The following is a 6,597-nucleotide window of genomic DNA, read 5'->3' on the forward strand; positions in this document are numbered from 1 at the left end:
GTATAACAATAAATGTGAGACTGCAATTCAATGGTAGAAAGGTAAAATTGTATGAAAGCAGAGATGTATAAACGAACGTATGAAGGTGTGTGTTTGTGTGTAAGGAATTATTATATCTTTATGAGCGCAACGCGCGCTGCTCGACTCTGCCTAGCTGCCTGCCTCGCTGGCTGGTAAGCTTAATGAGCAGTACTCGAAACGCTCAACTCAAATTCACACTGTATTCAGAGGTATACTTAAAGCATGCACATACCAAAATAAATTCGCTCACATATTCACACACACCCATATGTACCTTTTAAAGTCGCCCGCACTCTATCGCAATTGCTTTTCTCTCTTCCACGTAGCAGCTTCCAATAAAGTCGCCAACCAGTCTCACTCACAGTTAATCCAACATTCAGTCAAACATTCAATCCAGCATTCAGTCAAACATTCAGTCGAGCAGTCAGTCCGCTATGTAGGCTCAGCACATTTGTGTTCGCTCATATCTAGTGTATGTTTGATGTTTGTTATGCTCTGCTGTCCTCTTTTGAAGAGTAGAGGTCATGGTCATGGTATACGCTACAGGGCGTATGAGTGATTTTTATGCGAGTATGTACTACCAAAATTTCTCTTTTCCTTTTCCGCCCCCTACCAACACATTTTTGTTATGAGTTCTTCATTACATTTTCGGTTGCTTTCTCAATATTCCAACTACCTTCCACACACACATGCACATACATACATATACACGCACACCACAAAACAAGCACTTCACTTTTGCTTTTGTCTCGATTTGAATGCGAAATTTTTTTGCCGAGTGCTGCCGCTCTGGGTCATGTTGTCTAATGAATTTTCAGCTTCTTTTTTGCATTTGCTTCTATGCTTTTTTTTCTTACCTTTTCTACATGCATACATATATGCATGTACTATAGATTCGGGCAGGAAAAGTCTCTACTACATATGTATACACGTTGAAGTGTTTCTCCATATATATGTACATATTTTGTGCGCGCCACTTTTTTTGTACCTACCCTTATGTCTGTTTGTGTTAATTACACGTTGCTTAGCTTAAATGGAAATTCATTTCAGCCGTTCAGCCGTCTCTTACGCCACATTTCCTGCCTTTCTAATTATGGGGGCAACTACATATGTATATAGTATATGTTTGAATATACATACATACATACATCTCCCTATATTTATATGCACACACTTTTTTCCAACATCGTACACGCCTAAGCAATTACACAATAACAACAATAAGAACAACTAAAACAAAAACAATCACAAACTCCATGATAATGAAATTTATTTAAGCAAAAAAAAAGCCGGGGCGGCTGCTGTTGATTGCCTCGACAGCTAAGCACCCGGCAGGAGAAATAGCCAAATAGTGAGTGAATGAGTCCTTAGCACTTTGTACTAACTGTTTGTACGTTTCATGACATCGACATACGCATACTTGTAGACGTGTGTTATGGTCATACATTAGGGTGTTAAAAAAAAAAATATAATACAATTTCAGCTAACTCTGAACTCAGAACTGAAGAATATCGAAAATAATGACACCCTTATTTTTTTATTTTTAAATTGGTTATTATATTATGGTACCATGTATTTCGTAAGAAGAAAATGCATACACAAATTGCTACAAAATCGACAAAAAAAATGTTTTTTCATAGAATGCAAATATTTTCCATCAGAAATCTTCAAAAACTTAAATAGCCACGTATATTAAAAAATACAAAAAACACATAAAATAACTCGTTTTTGTTTACAAAGGATAAGATTGTCGGTAATGAAAAACAAGAATTAGCAAAATTTCAAAGTAAAGTTTGCATCAAAAGTTTATTTGTGGACTTCTTAAGTCAGATATTCTCATTCGATCAAAAACTATTTATTTTTAACGATTTTATGGCAATTCTCTGCGAAAATACATGAAAAATTTCAAAACCATGGGGACACCATTAAATAGTCGCCGATTTCAAAAAATAAACGCGGGTTTATTTTTTCTTTTTTCAATAATTCTGAGAGACAAATTTCCGAAAAGTTGATTTTCTTGTATGTTTTTGGAACACCCTTATGTACATACATACATATGTACGTAATACCCAGCGAGGCGTGCAATTGACAGGGCAGCGCAATTCTGTCTAAATATCAGATATTCGGTCGGTCACTAACATCATTACGGACATCATCATTTCCGCAGGCGAGTGATCCGTAATTAATATAAATTAATTTGTTTTCTCTCTTGGCTACTGTTGCTAAAGCCTCACGTATGGCTACGCTGACCATATTTATGGGAGCCAAATACGGGACAATGTTCCAATTTTTTTCACAAAAACTTACAGACCTTAAACAGCATTCTTATAGTAACATCACAAATATGTAGGATATTTCTCTCGAGATTTTTACCCCGCAAATTTTGTAATAAAATCGTGAAATTTTAGTGTAATAAAGTGCAAAGTGCAGTCGATGAGACATACCGTTAATTTTTGGATTTTTTTTGTTGCCGGTGCTACGCATTATTTTCATACAAATTATGTTCGACAATTTTTTAAAAGAGAAGCAAAAGAGCAGCACTTTCCACACGTGTTTTCCGATTGTCTTGCTTCATGAAAATCAGCGACTATGTCAGCTGACACGACCTATGTATCTTATGGGATTTTTGTGTTAACTACAGCAAAAAGAAAATCTTTTTATAAAGTACTGCATAGTCCTTTTAGAAGATGCGTTAAAAGATGCACGCAATTTTTAACAGAAATGTTCTCCGAAAGCATCGCAAACATTCAAGTATGCTTTAAATTTCGCTAATATATTAAACGACTATTATTTTATCTCCAACACTTCTCGCTAAATCCTATAACTAAGCGCCCGTTATTACAAAGCAAATATCCATCATGTTCTCTTCACATTACTTAGCCTTCACATCTTCCAGCTGAAGCAGTATCAATGGAAATTTAAAAAAATGTATGCACAAATATTTTGGAGACCGCTAGACTCACCTTTGCTTAGCTACCTTATAGCAATAAAGTATCAGATAAAAATGTGCTATAAAACAAAAAAATTTTAAATGAAAAAATCCTTGTCACTATTAGTTGAACCCGAGACCACCATTGACACACCAGGGTAAAAATTAATTCTTGAATTTATTTTCAAAATTGTTATATTTATTATTAAAATTTTAAATATCGAAGTTTAACAAAAAAAAAATATAAGTAGAGTTCACTATTTGATGCGAAAATGCGAAAGACAAAAATTAGCGTTTATTTTGTTGCTTTGCTGTGCGTTTGTGCGAAACGGCGCCATAACGGTGCCGTATGTTTGTTGTAAAAAACTGCCGATCAAAAAGTGAACTCTAGTATAGTGATTTTCAAACTGTTAAAGACACTACATTAGTCGACACGATAGTAAGTAAGAAAAATACATGAATCAGTGTCTGAACGACTATCGTGTCAATGTTACATGATGCATGCCCTGTTCATAGAGAAAATTACAATCATATACCAATATCCCCTAAAACTGGCTCATAGGCATGCCATTTTAATGAGTGGTTAAAGCTCCGAAATACCAGACACCGAATACGGGACAAATATAGGGCATCAAAAGAAATACAGAACATTTGGCGTTCCGTATAAAGTAAATAATTTACCAGGACAATGGGTCAAAAAAGAGGACTGTCCCGTATAATACAGGACGGATGGTCACCGTACGTATGGCAACTGCGTTAAATGTTTTTGCTTTGTAATATTCAAGCTGTTTACTGGGTGGAGTATTTCGCCAGTAAACTGTAAGACCAATAGTTTTTTCATATAAGTGAAACTGTATAACAACAAATTAGTTTAATAGTATAACAGTATTATTAAGAGTTAACATTTTAACAACGGACAAGTACAATAGTTTAACAGCATAACAATATAACCTTATAGTATGAGATTGTAGGGTAAAATAGGCTTAACCATCTCAACTACCTGGCTAAAAAAGAAAGTAAGGAAATGGTGTAATCGGCATTTGAGTATGAATCTGTAACACTGCGCCGTCCTTTGCGATTAAAATTTTCCACCAGGGATTTCAACTCGCTCGACGGCTTGAAACATATAGCAGCGAGCTAGTATAAGTACTTCGTCTTCCCCCCTCTCGTTAGCCACAACCGATAGATCATCAATGCCGTAATTAGACTCCGAACATGCTTCCGGACCTCACATAGTAGCAACTAAAATTCACCGATTCAACCCCTTTGACCCTGTCGCCAGGTGAAAACCAGTAGTCCTGAATTAACAACACGTCTCTAAGAACTCCTCCTCCAGCTTTAGAAGGAGTTCGGTCGATGGCATCTTACTTTTCTGGAGTTTATCTGAAGAACTTTCCCTAGTGGTATGCTTAGTTTGTCGTCCTTTGGTTTCCGCTTCTTAAGAGGCGTGCACCCTCTTTTTTCCCATGCTCTGTATATAGTAAGTGATCCGGTGGTGTAACTCTGACCTTTCTCCGTCGGCTTAGAAACATCGGTATACCCTGCAACTGTCACAGATCGCCTTCCAACTTCACCACACAATGTTGCTCACGTACTTTAGCCTCCGGATCGTAGGGATCAAAGATTTTACCAGCATTGAACGGCGTAGTTCTCCTTGTCTCTGGATGTTTGTAATACCTCCCTTTAGCATAATGAAGTCTTCGATGCCATTGCATCTAACAAGTTTTATCCCGATAAAACCGCTCATATCATCGAAAGAAGGCATGGTTTTTCCCATCACCTTATGCATTGACTTGATCACGCTTAGTAGCCCACTCTCTACAAGCTTTCACCTTTGGATGGTCTTCTATACATCGACATCATTACAGTCTAAAAACGCGACGGTTAGGTGTTCGTCATATTGTTCAGCTTTTCAGAGGGGTCTTGCAGATGGGCAAAATTTAAATCTCATCATCTCTCAGAGTGCGGTAGGTCATTTCTGTCGGTAAAATGGAATCGAATGTTTAATAATAATAATAATCCCAGCGGTTTTTACCCTCCATTTCCGCCCATCCGCGCGAGGGGCGCAATCCGCATGACATACGGAACCAATATTTTCATTTTTTTGCGCCGAGTCACGATAGGCAGAAGTTTTTTAAGTGTCGAGATGTTGTGCTTAAATTCCATCTCTATATTTTGATAGCTTCTATGTTCCAATATAGCCCTGCCTCTTATTCGCAGGTTAGACGTCTTTAGCCTTAGAACCATTATTGGCTGCCGGGAAATTCAAATATGCATTTTGTCTATGAGTAGAATGTCCGAGACTATCTCCAACACTACCTGGGGAGATTGGAAAATCATTACAACGCAACTTGGATTTTCGAAAAAAAATTTCTGGAAAAGCTTAACGTCAGTTAAATTGTGCTTTTTAACTCACTTAACTTATTAAGTCTTACCCTGTTACTTAATGGCTCCCTCTTGTCAGGCAGGTCAGGTGGTTTATCATAAGTGACCAACCCTTGTTTCTTCAGCTCGCAGAGTCTCTGAAGCCAAACTAGACGACGCGTCGATTTTGTGAAACGAAAAAGGTCGGTTGGGTTAAGCTCCACGAGATCGGCGTCCATGAGCATATTTCTGCGGGAGCACATGTGGCTTAACCGTCCGATGACTGGACAATCACATATGTAGCTATTGGAACGCCACTTTTAGGCAGATCATAAACCGACTGTATATCTTAACTCAGGTTCGCCTAACATTAGCATACGTCTAGTACTGCCGCTGTGTGGAGCATCATGGGATATTTAGACTGCTCGCAGGCGTCGAGACATTATCGGTGATCACAAGCTTATGCGTATCTTAACGACACCCTATAGCCTGCTATGGACCAAAAAAATTTCCCCAGAGAACCGGTTCTAGCCAGTATGCCGGGTTTTGTTTCGTACTTTTATTCTACTTGTCTATCCGTGCAGTTTAATATCTCAACCTGGGTTCGCCCTCTTTTTTAGCAGCTCCACAGCAGCCACAGATAGAGACAGTAATGTTGGAATCAAGAGGAATGAGGGCGACCTCGAAATATATTCCGACCTTACTTTTTCATATTGCATTTTTGTACCCCCCTAACATGCATACTTACTAATTTTCGCCACTGAGTGCAAATCCTATTTTTTTAACGGCAAACACCCAATGCTGCTACTATGATGACTCATGCTTACGACGTAACACCGAAGTACTATTAAAACTAGTATTTCTCGAGAAAGAAAAATCGAATCGCAAGAAACGAAAATAATGCCCTAAGTAGAAATGCGCAAAAAATTTTATGTTTTCATTATATAACCTCAAATATCGGTAAAACCGTGTTTTGGGCAATCTGGGGTAGGATATCTAAAAATGCTAGTGCTAGAGCAATTGCACGGCCAGATTTGGATTCAGCACCAAGAAATGATAAGTTTTACTCAAGTGGTAAAAAAGTCAAAATTTGTACATAACGGGTGATTTTTTTGAGGTTAGGATTTTCATGCATTAGTATTTGACAGATCACGTGGGATTTCAGACATGGTGTCAAAGAGAAAGATGCTCAGTATGCTTTGACATTTCATCATGAATAGACTTACTAACGAGCAACGCTTGCAAATCATTGAATTTTATTACCAAAATCAGTGTTCGGTTCG

This window comes from Rhagoletis zephyria, unplaced genomic scaffold, assembly GCF_001687245.7.
Source record: "Rhagoletis zephyria isolate East Lansing unplaced genomic scaffold, Rhagoletis_zephyria_1.1 Rzeph_scaffold_00258, whole genome shotgun sequence".
Classification (NCBI taxonomy): Eukaryota; Metazoa; Arthropoda; class Insecta; order Diptera; family Tephritidae; genus Rhagoletis; species Rhagoletis zephyria.